Source organism: Lacerta agilis, chromosome 7 (assembly GCF_009819535.1).
Source record: "Lacerta agilis isolate rLacAgi1 chromosome 7, rLacAgi1.pri, whole genome shotgun sequence".
NCBI classification, from domain to species: Eukaryota; Metazoa; Chordata; class Lepidosauria; order Squamata; family Lacertidae; genus Lacerta; species Lacerta agilis.
This window is the reverse complement of record NC_046318.1, coordinates 86,262,640-86,281,358: the sequence shown is the minus strand read 5'-3', so window position 1 is coordinate 86,281,358 and position 18,719 is coordinate 86,262,640. Positions and strand designations below refer to the sequence as shown.

At 50.4% G+C, this 18,719-nt stretch overlaps 1 protein-coding gene across 1 annotated transcript in view; it reads right to left on the bottom strand.

Moving 5' to 3' along the window:
• The window catches only part of EPPK1 (epiplakin 1), a 33,762-nt gene extending 19,070 nt beyond the window's left edge, over positions 1 to 14,692 (bottom strand). Inside the window, exon 1 of the mRNA XM_033155985.1 lies at positions 14,575 to 14,692. The gene's annotated coding sequence lies outside the window, so the exon portion shown is untranslated. The remainder of the gene's footprint in view (positions 1 to 14,574) is intronic.
• Between the last annotated feature and the right edge of the window lie 4,027 nt (positions 14,693 to 18,719).

The window sequence follows — 18,719 nt, the reverse complement described above, 5'->3', positions numbered from 1 at the left end:
GGGAGGAAACACCCACTAGGGGCAGGCAGTAGGTGACAGTGGCCGCCTGGCAAAGCATCAGTACCCAGCGTGGGCACCTTAGGGCTGATGCCAATTGTCACAGCATCCCTTTTTCTTTCCTTAAGAAGCCAGCTCCACAGCAGCGGACTCAGCCAGCTCCCGCCACACAGGACTGCTGCCATCTTGGTTTCTCCAAGAGTGCCCCTCTCAGGGACTGAGCATGGCAGGGTGGGCAGTTGCAGCCAGCTGCTGCCTGGCTCCACGGAGGGCTTTCCAGAGCAAAATGGTTTCGGTATTAAAGGAAAGGAAATAATGCCTTCCCGATACCGCCTGCTTCTCTCGAGATGCGCTCCTTCTCTGGTGTGCAAATGGCCTTGAGAATATGGCTGTTTGACATGGCTTGGCCCTCCTTCTGCTTGTTTCCTTGCCCCCCAGTTCTTGAGTGCACCAGAGAGCTTCCTGGGCTCTACAGAGACTTGGAAGCCATCCTGTAAACAGCCATTTGCAGCTCACTATTCCACAGTGGACAGCGGGTGGCACTGTGGTCTAAACCACAGAACCTAGGGCTTGCCAATCGGAAGGTTGGCAGTTCAAATCCCCGCAATGGGGTGAACTCCCGTTGTTCGGTCCCAGCTCCTGCCCACCTAGCAGTTCGAAAGCACATCAAAGTGCAAGTAGATAAATAGGTACTACTCCGGCAGGAAGGTAAACGGTGTTTCCATGGTTCACCATAAGCGGCTTAGTCATGCTGGCCACATGACCCAGAAGCTGTCTGCAGACAAACGCCAGCTCTCTCAGTCTATAGAGCGAAATGAGCGCGCAACCCCAGAGTCATCTGTGACTAGACCTAACGGTCAGGGGTCCCTTTACCTTTACCTGTTTTTGCACAGTGGGACCCCAGAGCACCCCTGGGCCCCCAGACATCTCCAGCAGCGGATTCTTGAGCTGTGGTTCCTGCATTGCAGGGGATTGGACTAGATGACCACTGGGGGTGCCTTACAACTCTACAGTTTTATGTTTCTGTGATCTAAGATTTCCATACCACTTCACAATTTCAAAGGAACCTCTAAGTGGTTTACAACCTATCTTAAATATTCTGTGAAATTTCAAAAACTGCAAATGAGAATCAGATACAAGCGCAATAAAACCTCTATATAAATAACATTAGCAACTATAAATGAAACAAAATGCATGAAACAGATGTGCCCACAGTTCCTCTCCACAAATAGCCTTGGCTGTGGGTGGGCTGTGGCCTTCAAAGAGAGTGGCTGTGAATCGTAAATCTGTGAGGGGCAAGCTGCAGAGCCCAGGGTGCTTTGAGGGGGACATGTGCTGCGAAAGTGCTTCCAAGGGATCCGGTGTGCAGGCAGACGATTGGACTTCCAAGCAGCTCCTTCCTCCACCTCCACCTCTGGCAAGAGGCATCACAGGAAGAACAAGAGAGCCAGACTCCTTGCCTTCTCCCAGCCAGGTGGGGGCACCCCTCACTCCCCCTCCCCCTGGGGGGAGGTTAAGCAAATTCAGAACCCTCCAGTCATTAACCTTTATTGATTGGCTTTATCTGCATTTTGCATGTAAGCCATTTTGGGAGGGTTTTGACCCTGAAAGGCAGCACAGAAATCCTGGTAACAAACACTTCTAATACGTAAAAAGTCCACCCAGTGTGGCTCACTGGCCAGCAGTGGGCTTTGCTGGGATCGCCCCCAGGGGCTGAGGATGGCCTGAGCTGCCCTTGGCAAGTCAGGATTGCAGCCAGCCCCTTCAGACCAGAGCAAAGGCGCAAAGTTAGAACTTAAAGAAAATGCAGAACTGAAGGTTCCTGTCCAGCTGTAACTCCACTGCAAAATGGGGCTGAGGCACTACTCATACACTTCAAATATTTGCATGTGCTCCTTCCACCCCCAAAATAGGCTCCTGCCTTTTTCAAGTTGGAGGGGAGAGAGGTTTGCATGGAGCGTCTTTAACACAGCCATGTGCAGAGCAAGCTTAGCACAAAGTCCCTTAACACCGCACTGTTCAGCACAGCATAGTCTAGAAATAGCTGCCTCTCGTCTCTCTGGAAATTCTGAGGGAAGAAAAATGAAATCAGCCTATGCTTCTGGTGTGTTGAACTTTTTAATAACTATGTTTGGTTGTATAATAATAATCATAATCATAATAATTCCTAGGAATTGTCATTTGTTAAGGGTGCTAGGAATTATAGCTCTGGGGTAAGCAACAATTCCCAGTATTTTTAGGGGTGGAAATGTACTTTAAATGTGTGGTGTGTACACAGCCACAATCCTGAGAAGGATGGGAATGTGGAGGTAAGGGACAGAAACCTGTAATTCAGCTGAAACACATGCTGTTAATATTGGGTGGAGACAGATGAAGACTAATTGCATGCTTTAAAATGTGGGTGATATCTCATCATTTGTGAACCGTAAAGGTAATGTATAATTCACTTAATTGGTGATGTGTTCCTAATGGGTCCTGATATGAGCCTCTGAGGCTGGGAATGGCAGAATGTGCCCGGGTTAAACACTGTCCTGGCCATAGCAGGGTCTTCCTTTTACCACCAATGGCCACCCAGGGAGCAAAGACTGCCAACACCAGATACTAGACTCTACCATTCTGTGGTTTTGTGATCCATTTGAAAGCTGACACTGGGCAGTTCCACAGGACCCCAACCAACGCACCACGTGCAGCTCTCCCACCCCTTAATTGTGGTGGCTGGAGGTTGATCTGTATGATCCCAGCTGCTGGTGCTGCTTCCATGAATTTGCACACAAGCTGAACAAGGAGAAATGCACTTTTCATCAACGCAACATAGAGCTCTTGGGAGATTCAATAACACAACACTGTACAAAGCCATTCCCCACCAGATGAGTGAAAGCAGCAAGGAAGCCTCTTGGAATGGTGGCCGGGATTCGCAAAACTCCAACCCCAAATGCTATTCATGGAGATCCAGAACTTCAAGAAGTCTTATGCTATGTTGGATCAGGGTGGCCTAAAGACTTTTGCAATTCTTCAGAGGTGAGTCAAAAGAACTTTGCAGACTGTGAACAACCAAGTGACCCGGAAGGCCTAATCCCAAAAGGGAAGCACATTGTTGCAGCACAACCAATGAGGGAAGAGATCCTAGATCTAGAGCTTATCTAGACCAGAACTCATCCGTCCACCAAGGATGTCAAGGTCTAACCATGGGCTGCTGTAAGTGGTCCAAGTGGACAGTGTGATGGCCAGGTTCTGGAAGGGGCAGAAAGAACAAAATCTCATGCTGTGACTTCTGTAGAAGAACTGGATCAGCACAATGGAAGGATCCTTTAATCACATGATAGACCTCTGGAAAGGTGAACAGCTGACCTTTGTGAACTGTAAGGCTGACCTGGCTTGGTTCTCAGGTCCTGCTTTTCAAGGTCTATTGAGATACTTCCCTTGCCTAAGCGCTGAAGAATATGTCTGTTTGCTTTGGCATGCCTGATCAACATGACCCACAACCAATTTACAGTAGCAGAATTCCAGTCATTCCTGGCATCTTGCAACTTTTGCCATATTGCCACCAGCTCAAATTACCCTCAATGAAATAATGAAGCAGAGAGAGCAGCACAGACTGCCAAGAAAATATTGAGGCAGGATGTCCCACCTATTTGCTCTTGTGAGCTACAGGTCAACTCCACTGATAGCAACTAGATATGGTCCAGCAGAACCGCTAATGGGAAGACAGAACACCCTTTTCCAACCCTTGGTCAGAATTTAATTCCTGGGGGGAAATGTCACTTCATATTTCCAAGCTAAGAGAGGTTATAAGCATTTTTTGAAGAATCAGTGCAATTCAGTGTGAAAACTATGCCATTTACCTGTAGATTCAGAAGAGCAAAGAGAGAGCTTATAGCATCAGGGCTCGTCCTCCACACTTATTTTTTGTCACGCTGTTGGGAGATATTAAAAGCACAACTTCAAGCAGTACCAATGAGATGAAAACATGGAAGGTGCCTAAAGAAGCCAGGGTGGCTATCTAAAGAACTTTCAACTGATTTAAGATTTAAAAGGGATATGTACAAAAAATGGGAAAAGGGGGAAATCACCAGAGAGGAATTCAAACAAATAGCCAGCATGTGTAGAGACAAAGTCAGAAAAGCTAAAGCACAGAATGAACTCAGGCTTGCTAGAGAGGTTAGAAGCAATAAAAAGGGCTTTTATGGGTATGTCCGTAGCAAAAGGAAGAACAAGGAAACAGTGGGGTCACTTAGAGGAGAAGATGGTGAAATGCGAACAGGGGGCAGAGAAAGGGCAGAACTCCTCAATGCCTTCTTTGCCTCAGTCTTCTCCAAAAAAGAAAACAATGCCCAAGCTGAAGAATATGGAGCAGATGATTCAGCAGGGGAAAAACAGCCCAGAATAAGTAAGGAGGTAGTACAAGAATACTTGGCTAGTTTAGATGTATTCAAGTCTCCAGGGCCAGATGAACTACATCCAAGAGTATTAAAAGAACTGACAGAGGTGACTTCAGAACCACTGGCAGTAATATTTGAGAATTCTTGGAGAACAGGCGAAGTGCCAGCAGACTGGAGGAGGGCAAATGTTGTCCCTATTTTCAAAAAGGGGGAAAGAGAGGACCCAAACAATTACCACCCAGTCAGCCTGAATACCAGGAAAGATTCTAGAGCAGATCATTAAGCAAACGGTCTGTGATCACCTAGAAAGGAACGCTGTGATCACTAAAAGTCAGCATGGGTTTCTGAAAAATAAGTCATGTCAGACCAATCTGATCTCATTTTTTGACAGAATTACAAGCCTGGTAGATGAAGGGAATGCTGTGGATGTAGCCTATCTTGATTTCAGCAAGGCCTTTGACAAGGTGCCCCATGATATTCTTGTAAAGAAGCTGGTAAAATGCGGGCTAGACAATGCTACCATTCAGTGGATTAGTAACTGGCTTACTGACCGAACCCAAAGGGTGCTCATTAATGGCTCCTCTTCATCCTGGAGAGAAGTGACTAGTGGGGTGCCACAGGGTTCTGTCTTGGGCCCAGTCTTATTCAACATCTTGGATGATGGGCTTGAGGGCATCCTGATCAAGTTTGCAGATGACACCAAATTGGGAGGGGTGGCTAATACCCCAGAGGACAGGATCACACTTCAAAATGACCTTAACAGATTAGAGAACTGGGCCAAAGCAAACAAGGGAGAAATGTAAAGTACTACACTTGGGCAAAAAAAAATGAAAGGCACAAATACAGGATGGGTGACACCTGGCTTGAGAGTAGTACATGTGAAAAGGATCTAGGATCTAGGAGTCTTGGTATACCATAAACTTGACATGAGTCAACAGTGTGATGCAGCAGCTAAAAAAGCCAATGCAATTCTGGGCTGCATCAATAGGAGTATAGCATCTAGATCAAGGGAAGTAATAGTACCACTGTATTCCACTCTGGTCAGACCTCACCTGGAATACAGTTCTGGGCACCACAGTTCAAGAAGGATACTGACAAACTGGAACGTGTCCAGAGGAGGGCAACCAAAATGGTCAAAGGCCTGGAAACGATGCCTTATGAGGAACGGCTTAGGGAGCTGGGTATGTTTAGCCTGGCGAAGAGAAGGTTAAGGGGTGATATGATAGCCATGCATCATACTCAATATTATGCCCAAAATTCAAAAAGGATGTCATATAGAGGAGGGTGAAAGGTTGTTTTCTGCTGCTCCAGAGAAGCGGACACGGAGCAATGGATTCAAACTACAAGAAAGAAGATTCTACCTAAACATTAGGAAGAACTTCCTGACAGTAAGAGCTGTTCGACAGTGGAATTTGCTGCCAAGGAGCGTGGTGGAGTCTCCTTCTTTGGAGGTCTTTAAGCGGAGGCTTGACAACCATCTGTCAGGAATGCTTTGATGGTGTTTCCTGCTTGGCAGGGGGTTGGACTGGATGGCCCTTGTGGTCTCTTCCAACTCTATGATTCTATGTTTCCCAGCATGTGTCCAGGCCACCAGATGCTTCACCCAGGAAAACACACTCTTTAAATCTGAATTGGAACCAAGGGCAATTTGGGTTTTCTGCAGGTGGCTGCCCAGATTCAGTGGTCAAGAGTGGGTTTTTGCGGAGAAAGTGCCAGGGCAAAAAACAGAAGGGGGAAACTGCTCAGACACAAACCTGGAAAGCCCAGGCGGGTGCCTACAATGTGGAGCAAAGCTAAGAGTGGATGAGCCCTCAGTTCTGTTGGAGAACAGACACAGCAGAACCCAGTCCCTGTGCAAGGAATCAAATGTCAGATATTTTGCAGAAACCAACAACTTGCTCTTGTTCTTGAGAAGGTAGAATCGCCAAACACAGAAGCAGTACCCGAAAAGCCAAGTTCCTCTACTGGCACTGCCTGAGCCCATTTGTAAAAACTGACATCCATTGCTCACGCTTGGCAAACCCTCACTGTGATCAACTCCTGCCCAGAAACCAAAGGCCCCACTGTGGAAGGATGTGTGGATCCAGAATTGGCCTCCACAGTCACTTATGGACTCATTGTTAAAACCGTGTTTATGGAAGACAATCTTGCTCAGCTACGAGGGATCGCCGAAGAAGAAGAAGAAGAACTCCAGTCAACTTATTTGGAAGCCTCCAGGATTTGGAGATGAGGGAGGGGTTGCCAAGCATTTCAACAGTGCCAGCTGATTTAATGGCTTCCTCCCCTGCCCCTTTAACACTGGGATAGAGACTCTGCAGCCCTTGAGAAGCTGGTGGACTATGACTGCCCATCATCCCTGGCCATTGGAGATTGAGCCCAACAGCATCTAGTAAATGTTAGGAAGAACTTTCTGTTTGACAGTAGAACAGGCAACCTAGGAAGGTGGTGGACTCTCTTGCATTGGAGGTTTTGAAGCAGAGGTTGGATAGCCACCTGCTAGAGATTATTTAGCTTGGTCATTTATATATATATAAAAATATGTATATACTGCTGTATCATAAATATATATCATGGTGGTTTACAACAATACAGAAACATAAAACAGACAATAAAAGTTTTAAAAAGTGAAAAGCAAAAATAAATTCAAAACAGGCATCAGTAGACGATTGTGGAGGATGTATTCTTAACTGCATAGGCCTGGCAGGATATGAAAGTATTCAGCAGGCATTTAAAAACTGACACAGAAGGTGCCTGCTGAATCTCTAGTGGCAGGGTGTTCCACAGGACTGGGCTGATGACATGGAAAGGTCAGTTTCTCCTTCCTGTTTTGGGCTAGATGACCCTTGGGGTTCCTTCCAGGTCTACAATTCTATGTTTCTATCATTTGGAGCTATTCCTTTTCCTTTTCCCAAAGTGGTCCTGCCCAGCTTCAAGGCGAACCCACAGTCACAGCCAGCAAGCAGCAGTCTTGCAGGACTCTGATGCAACAAATGAGAAGAGGCCATCATAGCTCAGCCCCAGTGCAGCTGCTTTGCATGCAGAAGGTGCCAGGTGAAGCTTCCCCCTCACAGCATCCACATGCCAGGAAAAGGTTCATCCTCGGGCCAATGCCAGGTGCTTCTGCAGCCTTTCGATGCACACACAGGACCCTTTGCAGTGGATGGGTGGGGTGAGAGCCTTCTGCTCCCAGCCCTGGCAGGGGAAGGGAGGCAGGCAGAGGCTCCTGCTGGTCCCTGGGAAGCACCTGCAAATGCTGTGGGTTCTGGAGGCCTGGGATCTGCGTAGCGTTGACACCCCAGATTCCCAGTGATAAAAGCTACTGGGGCGGTTGGGAGAAGGTTCTGCTCCCTGCAAATTAAAGGGCGTTGTCTCGCCTGGAAATTGCATCACCTGCCTTTCTGCAGAAGGGGGAGATTTCCTGGTCGGCCAACGAGGGAGACACTCCTCCTCCTCCTCCTCCTGAATTGGCTGTTGCCTGTTTGGACCCAGGTCTGGTCTTAGACGTGGGCTGGGACAGTGCCAGGCTGGGCACACACCCCTGGGCTTGTCCACACACATGGCAGCAACCACAGTCACACATCACACGTGCAACACCCCCCTTGTTTGCACAGCTGCAGCATCTCATGGCAACACACACACAAAAACTGGTCCCCACCACACCCAGCAGAGCTTGCACACACCGCAGGACTTGGCAGGGAGGGGGGCAAACCCAGCACTGCCAAATCTGACCCTCCTTTAGGGAGACTCCCATCCCGTGCCCTGGTCTCTTATTATGGAGTCACGCCAAACCAGACCCTTGGCCCACCCCTGTCAGTGCTGCCTGCTCCCAATGGCAGCCATGGCTCTCGAAGGCTTTCAGACAAAGGACATTCCCAGTCCAACCTGGAGGGGCTGACATTGGGAACTGGACCTTGAGCAGCAGCTCTGTCCCTGGGCTGCTGTGGCCCTGGACTCACTAGCAGATCCATGTCTGGCCACTTCAAAGTCCAGCCCACATGGAGCTTCTTCATGGGAACACTGCCCAGAAGTTGCTCTTGTGTGTGTGTGTGTGTGTGTGTGTGTGTGTGTACACACACACACACACACACACACACACACACACACCCTGGATGCAGGCTGAATACAGAGAATGAAATCTTAGGCATTGGAGGTCCCTTGTTGAAGGATAATTGCATTCTGATGGAGGCAAGCTCTAAAGCAGGGGTCAGCAAACTTTTTCAGCAGGGGGCCAGTCCACTGTCCCTCAGACCTTGTGGGGGGTTGGACTATATATTTTTTTTGGGGGGGGTGAACGAATTCCTATGCCCCATAAATAACCCAGAGATGCATTTTAAATAAAAGGACACATTCTACTCATGTAAAACACGCTGATTTCCAGACTGTCAGTGGGCCGGATTGAGAAGGCGACTGGGCCTTAGTTTGCCTACCCATGCACTAGTGACTAGCAGATCCGTGTGTGGCCACTTCAAAGTCCAGCCCACGTGGGCTTCTTCATGGGAACACGGCCGTGCCCAGAAGTTGTTCTTGTACACCCACCCGCACCCAAACACCCTGGATGCAGGCTGAATGCAGAGAAGGAAATCTTAGGCATTGGAGGTCCTTTGTTGAAGGCTAATTGCATTCTGATGGAATTGCCTTCTAAAGGGAAGGGAGAGCAGCTCAGACTGTCTCAAGCAGCTGACCTGGGATAGCATGAAAGGGAAGCAAGTGGTGAGCTATTTATTTGAACCCCACTGTGATGGTGGAGTTCTCCAGGGACCAGAGCCTCTTGCCCCTTGACTTGGGCAGGGGAGGGGCTTGCTCCGCTCCAGGTGCCCTCGTGTCCTGGGCCAGCTCTGCCTCAGGCTCCACAAGTTCATGTGTTAATCTATTCATTTATTAATCTATGCATCACCTTCCACATGAGTCTCAGACCATAAAAAACACTGAAAATAAAAATATTACCAAAAAATGGGTTTCAAAACAACACAGAATCAGCAGCAAAGGAAGAGATCTTTTCACTTAGCTAGAAAAGTTTTTCAAACCAAATCTGTCCCCAGCTGTTTATGGGAAGTGACAATCATGGACACCCTGCTGTGACTCAAGAGGGATGCTGTCCATGGAAGATGGGTGACCCCCCCAAAAAAGGCCTGCCCCGAATTACTGTGGAGGGGGCTGTTGAGATCTGGGGGGATTTGAAGGAGGAACTCTCCTGCAGGTCCGAGTGACCTACGGGACATGTCAGGGGTCTCTCTCAAGTTACCTGATCCTGAGCTGCATTGGGCCTGACATTTAATTCCAAAGCCTTGAACTTGGCCCAGAGGCAGAATGGCCGCCAGAGCTAGTCTCACAAACAAGCTCATCCATGCGGGAGTCATTTGCCCTGCAAGCAGCCCACCCACGGTGTCCTGCACTGCTGCAGCCTCATGAGCAGACCCTACGTATGGTTGTACAGCCTCACATTGTCACAAGGAAGGAGCCCGATGAACACAAACTTGATAGCTCACCTTCACAGCAGTGGCACTCCAGACACTTGCTTGGTGGGGGAGGGTCTCTAGATCCCAAGGTGCCTTTATAGCATCCATAGAGACACATGGATGGAGGAGTGACAAAAACTGCCTTTTACCTTGCGCCATGACGGGCTGGCAAGTCACACCTTTCAGCAGGCAATTATTCTGCAATTATGTGGTTTCAGCCTAATCCAAATGTAATTATGTGGAGAATTGCTGTTTATGAAGAGTGGATTGCCGCAAATGAGCCTCTGGCACACGGCAGTCGGTTGGGGACATGAGGTATGAGAAGATGCAGACCCAGTCTGGCCACCCAGGCAGCTCAGGAGATGCGAGGGAGGGAGGAGGGGGCTGCATTGGGGCTGGAAGGGAGCCTGGAGCAGCAGTGCTCCCAAGGGCAGGAAGACCAAAGACACCTTGGCTGAAGGCCTGAGTGGCACCAGCAGCACCCAGGACATGATCCCCACCTGCTGCAGGCAGCAGAGTCCCTTTCACACGAGGGAGAGCCCCCACTGACCCGCAGAGCACCCTGGGACCCATTAGTCTGCCAGAGGCTCAGCCCAAGGCACATCATGGCGGGTGCCCAGATCATTGCCAGAGTATAATTTCAAGGACTGCTGTGTCCTGCCTGCCTCCCACAGCACCCTCCGGGAGCCCCAGAAGCAGTTTAGAGCTGGCCAGGAGTTAGGGACAGGTTCTTCTTCTGCTAGTATATTCACTTTCAAAACACATTTCCCCCCTGAAACTGCAGTCGTGTCATTTTCAAATGTTTGCCATCTGCCTGCCTGAGCATTCAGGGATCAGATAGGAGGGGGGGGGTCTAAATACCGGTACCTGCTTGTTTTGCAAGACCAATGACAAGCCCTTTTTCTGGTGCTAACACACAGCCAGGGAGGAAAGCTGCTGGGGGGTGGGGTGGTGGCAATGGGCAAGGAGAGCCACAGCACAGCTTGGAAGCCCTGTGCGTAACTTTGGGAATTGGCACATGCCTGCAGCAAGGTAGCAGAAGTTCCTGAAACTAAGAGGCACTCCAGACGTGGAGATGTGAAGATGCTTCACAGCAGCTTTCTGGGGTCCCAGCCAGGGTGCCGCAAAATGGGTGCATGGTCCACTCCCCACCCACCCTTCTGCCAGGAGCTGTGCTTTGCTCCCTCCTCCAGGATTTTGTGTCTTTTGAATTTTTGTCATGACAGACAGCGACAGCTTCCATGTAAAGAATGCCACCTTGCTTTTATAACAGGAACAAGTTAAGAATACGAGGCCCTGAAAAATGGTGAATAAGGCAGGGCTTGTTGATCCTTGGGGTCTCTTCCAACTCTACAATTCTATGATTCTAGAGAGCAAAGGCACAGCGAAAGTCTCTTCTGGAAGACCCGCCAAGACTGCTCACTTTCCCTGACTGAAGGTGGATTTTGCAGGATGCTCCTGTCACTCAAGAATTGCTTAAAGGAGCCTGCCTGGTAACCAGAGAACCTTTGCAGATTTAAACGCTGGACCTCTGTTTGCAGAGATGGAGTCAAACTCTGCTCTGCCCCCCCCTCGCCTGGGCTGGGCAGGATGGGCTGCTTTTTGCATTGTGGATGCACCCCTCTGAAAGCACCCCCTTTTAAGTATTTCCCCAGAGTTGTTGTTGTTCAGTCGTTTAGTTGTGCCCGACTCTTCGTGACCCCATGGACCAGAGCACGCTAGGCACACCTATTTTTCACTGCCTCCTGCAGTTTGGCCAAAATCACGCTAGTCGCTTTTTCCCAGAGACACCCACCCAATACATTCTGAAAACCTACATTCCCATACATGCACCACAACATATATCAGTATACATCCTTTGGGACTGGTCTTTGGTTTTCTGGAGAATTTGTAAAGGAAAGCATTCTTATAAGTCTGAAACTCCATCTCACTGGCTTTATCCAAAAAGGTGTGCTTGTGGTACTCAGCACCCCCCCCCCCAAAGTGGGAAGAGCGCTTACTCTGCTTCTAAACCCAGATTGTGTGCATTTTGTTTTGCTTTTGAGATACAAGATTAAAACAAAAATTTTGATAAAACTAGTTTGCTACTTTCTAGTTACAACTTTCTAGAACTGTTTTCTTGATTTTTTTGGTCTCCCCTTGTTCACTGTCCCCTTAACATCCTTTTTTCTAAAGAAACAAAAAGCCTGCCAGTCCCTCCATTGGCACTCTTCTCCAGGGGGGGTGCTCTGTGCCCCCACCCCAAAATGCCCCATCTGGAAAAGGAGTTCCCCCGGCTGCCTCCATGTGACATTAGGCTGACTTGCAGAGCAGCTGGGGAGAACCTAAATTTGGGTTCTTGCTGTCAGGCCTGAATTTTCCTCAGGACAAATGAGGGTGTTGGGTGGTCCCAGGGGTCTCATCAGGACTGTGATTTGTAGCACCTTTGGTCACCACTTCTGTATGTGAAGCTCACATTTTGTATTTTTGTGTTGTGAAGTGCTCTGTGATCTTCGGATGAGGAGCGGTATACAGTATAAATGTCATAAATAATAATAATAACGATTAAAAACACACCCACACCATAACATTAAAGCACCACAGAGCTTCCCCCAATAAGCCTGGGAACTGTAGTTTACCCACCACAGAGCACCAATAACAACCAAGGATTCCTTGGGGGGAAATGCCATGTGATTTAAATGTGCTTCAGATGTATGGAGTGACTTTAAAAATAATAAAAAGAAGGAGAAAAGAGGCCAGAAATGGGTGGGGGAGCTCTAGCAGAGACAACCCAGGGGCTTGTGCCCCCCTGCCCGCCCCCACCTAAGAGGTTAGTAAGGAAGCCCCCCTTTCTGTCCTGCCCTTTCCAGTCACTGCCAGCTGCCTTTCTAGACTGCGCATCCCACTTCTAAGGCTGCAGGGCCCCTTCCAGAGCTCATCCTGCTCCTGTGAAGGAATGGGGAGTTAGCACAAGATTTTCCAGAGAGGTGCAGGCCCAAAGACCCCTTCAGGCATCGCTAGTGGGGCCCACAAAGCCAAGAGCCTTGGCAGCCTCATAGCTGGGCTCTGGATGCTCCCCCCCCCCCCAGGCTCATGAGGCTCTGGATAAATCACAGACCCACACATGTGGGGGACACTCTCATGGAATCATAGGGTTGGAAGGGACCCCAAGGATCATCTGGTCCAACCCCTGCAAAGCAGGAATCACAGCTGGAAAATGGCTGACAGATGGACACCCACCCTCACTTTAAAACAGTGGTCAGCAACCTTTTTCAGCAGGAGGCCGGTCCACTGTCCCTCAGACCTTGTGGGGGGCCGGACTATATTTTTTGGGGGGGAAATGAACGAATTCCAATGCCCCACAAATAACCCAGAGATGCATTTTAAATAAAAGGACACATTCTACTCATGTAAAAACACGCTGCTTCCTAGACCGTCCGCGGGCCGGATTGAGAAGGCGATTGGGCCGCATCCAGCCCCCGGGCCTTAGTTTGCCTACCCATGGTTTAAAGCCTCTCTTCATATCAGCTACTTGCCAAGAAGTTGCATTTATTCAGAATGCTTTGCCTTTCCTTTTAGAAAAGTGAAAATGCCCCTAACAAATGAACATGAAAACTCCACATGGATAAAATTAAATGCCTGACTAGCCAGTGGTGCCTGCAAAGGAGCCCCTTGTGAAGAGGAGGCCAGCAGGTCTGGCTTCACCTGGTGCCTGAGATAAGACCATGAAGTTGCAAAGGGTGTGTCCCTTGGAAGGGGCCACCACTGGAAAGGCCCACGAGCCGCTGGAGGAGCCTGGCCCTGGAGCAAAGACCGCCTCCTCCTCCTCCTCCTCCTCACTGCACCTGGGAAGAACCTTGAGCCCTCCTGAGGCATTTTCTCTCCCCCGATGCCTCACCTCTGACTGGCACACACAGAGAGGGTATGGGCCTAGAGGGCATCCTGCTGCCACTGCTGCCGCCTTGCTCCTGGTCCTGCCAGCCTTCACCAGAGATGCCCAGGGAGCAGAGTGGGCACCAAGGGCAGGCAGAGTGGCCGGTGGCAAGGTGGCAGGGAGCAAACAGGAGCAGAGGCAGACCTAGGCTCCCTTGAACCCTTGGCAAGGACATGTTTCAGCATGGGGAGGTGTGGTTTTTCGCCCCCATACCTAACCAATCCATAGGTATGCCCCGGAACAGGATATTCAAAGGGGAGCCCTCAGTGGTGGGCTAGCAAGCACTGGAGGCAAGAGGAGCTCCCTGGGCAGAGAAGCCTGGGGGAAGAAGAAGAAGAAGAAGAAGAGTTTGGATTTGATATCCCGCTTTTCACTACCCGAAGGAGTCTCAAAGCGGCTAACATTCTCCTTTCCCTTCCTCCCCCACAACAAACACTCTGTGAGGTGAGTGGGGCTGAGAGACTTCAGAGAAGTGTGACTAGCCCAAGGTCACCCAGCAGCTGCATGTGGAGGAGCGGGGAAGCGAACCCGGTTCCCCAGATTACGAGTCTACCGCTCTTAACCACTACACCACACTGGCATGGGGGGGGTCTGCCTTTGAGGCTGCTTTCCCCCCAGACGTGTCCCCTGGCAAGAAGGCCTGCACTGGCTCCCAGCAACAAGTGAGGCACCTGCCTGCCACAGGCAGCCCAGCCACATGGGCACTGCTCCTCACTCCCATATGTCTGCCCCTGCCAAGGGCACCAGCGCCCAGCACTCCCAGTGGCCTTGCCAAGGGGAGCAGGACCCCCACCCCACCCCCCGTTCCCCAGGCATTCCTCAGTCCTACCTGTGGGTCCTCTGCCAGGCAGGTCCTCTGCTGTTGCCGCCTCCTGCTGCTCTTTCCAACTGTGCCAAGGTGGGACGGCCTGTGCTCAACCTTGCTTTTATGTCCCCGCCCTGGGATGACACACTGGCCCAACCCAAGTGGTGCAAACATGGGGAGGGAGTGCTCCTGCCATACACCTGCCTCTTCAGTTCGCACAGGCACTGATTTTGCCCAAACCGGAGGCAGTACACACGCACACACACTCGAATTTTGTGCAATGCTCCTGGTGGTTTGCCAGGAGCTGCCTGGGATGGGCAAGAAGAGTGTCGCTGGGGGAGAGGGAGAGACCAGGGGGCTCATGGAGCACGAAAAGACCCTTTACTGGGGTCCAGGCTCGCAAGCGACAGGAGCAGCTTGGAAGTGGTTTTGGTTCCTCTCCAGCTTGTCAATCCTAATCCTTGCCCAGGTGTGTCTGCAACAGAATTCCTGCCGCCTGATCTGCCCTTCGGGGCTTTCCCCCGTCCTGCTGCTGCAGCAGAGAAGGCGAGATTCGAGAGCGCGTCTTCCTGGGAATGGGCCGGGCCGCGTTGTGCAAGTCGGGGTGGGAGCAGCGTGGGTGGAGAGAGCAGAGAGAGGAAAGCATTTCTCCCTTTCTCTTAAGCAGAGGGGCCATCTGCGAAGCTGTATGTTGGAAGAGTCGGGACAGATTAAGGAAATGTTAATCTGTGGAACTCACTGCCAGGGGAGCCAGTGATGGCCACCAACCTGGATGCTTTTTAAAGAAGGCCGGGCAAATTCATGAAGGACAAGGCTTTCTGTGGCTACTTGCCAAGATAGCTGTGTTCCACCTCTGAAGGCTAGTTGCAAAGCATCACCAGTGGGGAGAGCCCTGCATTTTGCTTGGGCTCTGTTGGGTCGGGTGGGCTTGCCAGAATAGGCACGCTGCACCCAGCAAGCAGAAAAATCCAGAGGAGCAGCAGCTACCCAACGCCAGGTAGCTCCTCCAGCCAAACTGGGGGTGGGGGGGGGGGTTGAGGGTCAATTTTGTTCATCAGCGTTATCACAAGGCAAAGCTTCTCCTGGTTTAAATGCCAGCACCTGCCCCCTCTGGACAGGACCCTCCACCCCACCCTGCAGTTGTCTACCCCGCTGGTCTGCTACATGGTATGGATCCAGCCCCATCAGGATGAGTCGCCTGCTGCTCTGCATTTCCTTTGCTGCCCCCCTCCAGTCCCGGGGAGAACTGACATGGCCTCAGCCTCCAACTTGCCTGCAGAGCTGGGCTGGGCTGGGCTGGGTGGCCCAGTGGGAAGAGTAACCAGGCTGGGTGAGCAAGGAGAGCAGCTTGCTGTGTGGGGCTGTTTATTCTTCCAGAACCATCCTTGCCAGAGGAGGAGGAGGAGGAGGAGGCAGCTCAACCTGCTCAAAATTTTGTGCAAGGCAGCTCAGCCAGCCGCATCTCTCACTGTGGCTTTTGGTCCCTGCGGACCTGGCTTGGTAGGGAGGAGAAGATGTAAGCAGGGGTGCCAACTTGAATAAAATATTGGGGGGCCAGGTAAGCCCCACCCCACATAATTGATCACAAGATTCAGTGCACACACACCATTTGAATGGCATCAACTTGGGGGAGGGCGGAGTTGGGAAAAGTGCACAGAGTGCTGAGATGCTCTCTGCAAGAACTCCATAGTGATGTCAACTCCCCTCCCAGGGTTTCTCAAACTTGGATCTCCCTCTGCTGTTGGATTTGCAACTCCCATTATCCTTAGTTAGCAGGAACAGTGGTCAGGGATGATGGGAATTGTGGTCAAACAGCAGTGGGAGACCCATGTTTGAGAAACACTGTGGCCCCAGCCCTAGACATCTGGGACACATGTTCAGGGCCAGATTTAGGTTTGATGAGGCCCTAAGCTACCGGTACTGAAGGTAATGGGGCCCTTTATATGTGATATTTTAGGGAGCAGGTTAGCTGGCGGGGCCCATTATTTACATCATAGGAGCCTACACAACACAAAACACTGTTGCTGTATGTTGGTTTTATTTTATGTGTTTTTTTATCTTATATTTTGGAAATGTACGTCCAGGTTTTTTCCTTTAATTTTTTGGGGGGCTCCCAAGAGAGTAGGGCCCTAAGCTATGGCTTGTTTAGCTTAGATGTAAATCTGGCACTGCACATGTTGGAAGTTAGCTGTGTCTCCACCAGTGCTCAACCGGTAAGTCTATCAGAAGAGCCCTGCAGGAGCTGGATCAGGCCAAAGGGGCCCACCCAGTCCAACCCCTTATTCTCACAGTGGCCAACCAGATGCCTCAAAGGGAAGAAGCCCACAAGCAGCAGCCATTGTCCCCTCCTGCAGTTCCCAGCATTGGGCATTCAGAGGCAGACTGCCTCCCACAGCGGAGCTGGAATATCACCATCAGGGCCAGGAGCATTGATGCCTACAATCTCCTTTCAACACCATCCAAACCGGTGGTCACCTCTGCTTCTTGTACAGCTAGATATGCTCTAGTTGTGCTTCTTGCACTATGATGGTCTATGATGCCATACATGTACAGTGGTACCTCAGGTTACATACGCTTCAGGTTACAGACTCCGCTAACCCAGAAATAACGCTTCAGATTAAGAACTGAAATCGTGCTCTGGCGGCGCAGCGGCAGTGGGAGGCCCCATTAGCTAAAGTGGTGCTTCAGGTTAAGAACAGTTTCAGGTTAAGAACGGACCTCCCAAACGAATTAAGTACTTAACCCGAGGTACCACTGTATCTCCAGTTGCTGGTTAAATAAAAAACGCATGTTCTTTAGTTCCAAATGTCCCAACCTTCAGCTTCCTCGGATGCCTGCGAGTTCTCGTCTTCTGACAGAGCAGAGGGAGAAAACTTTTCTCTCTCCGCTTTCTCCAGGTCAGGCGTGACTTTATACACTTCAAGCACGTTACCACGTGTCAGCTTTGACAACACAGAGTTAAGTTTCTGCCACGCGCATTCCTTGAGCTGGGGAGCGTCCTTCACCGGGAGCCGATGACACAGTTCAAAGACACGGAAGCGCCAGCAACCTCCTCGGAAGGAGCCGGGCAAAGCCACCCCCTGTCGCCCTGAGAAGGAAGGAATGTGCCACTGCCGAGACTCTGCCACAGCTTCTCACGGCTCGAGGGAGTCGGCTGGGCGGTTCCTGCCACCCAGAGCTCATTGCCATCACCTGCCACCTGGATGTGCGCATTGTCTTCCTGTCGTGTTTGGCCCTCCAGTAATCAGGGTGTATTTTGTGTTTGTCTTGAGCTCCAGCCTTGCTAGGGAGAGGACAAAAAGTGTTGAGACACCTCGGAGGCAGAGGCGGCCCGGGGCCTGGGGCGAGGTAGACAGGCAGGCTTCCAGGAAGCGAAGGAGCCAGCCCCGTCTCGAAATTGGAAGGCAGGGAAGTGGTCAGGCCGGTTGGCTGTCCCTCGTGGGCCCCGTGCAAGAGAGGCAGGTCCTCCCTCTCTTCGCAGGGGCCACAGAGTCTAGGGGTGGAGGGCCAGGCAAAATACAGCTCTGGATAACCTACACCAGTGGATCCCAAACTTTTTGGCCCCTTTGGTTCCATGAACTCATCCCCTGTGCCCCCACACCCATAAAAAGCATTAATGAGAATAGTGGTTTGCATGACCCACCGGGGAAGATAATAACACAGTAAAATCCAAAACAGGACCAATTAACTGCGCAATCATTCGAAGTGCAATTGAAACTATGTAGTTTAAATAATTGAACAAAACCGATGAGCTTGATCCAATGATTCCAGCTTTTCAAAGTCTGAGACGCATTTACACCTCCAGCGCCTCCCTGTTGCCACCCCCTTGCCTCTTAGCACCTCCAGGTGATCCACCCCTAGGGGGCACGGCCATCCACTGTGGGAACCACTCCTGTAAAACCATCTTGTGCAAATTTCCTAGCCTGACAGCCGGCGCAGCAACTTCCCAACACATGGAATGGCAGCTGCAGCTGCCGGGACAACACCTATTTGCACGTTTGTAAGAACTTAGTGTGGCTCTTTGGAACTCCCTGCCTATTGATGTTGAACTAAAAAAAATGCTTAAGTTAAAACATTCTTGTTTAGACATCTTGTTTACCCAAATGTTTAGATAGTTAAGCAATTTTAATCTGCTTTAGCATTTAACTTTTGTATGTTTTAAAATAATG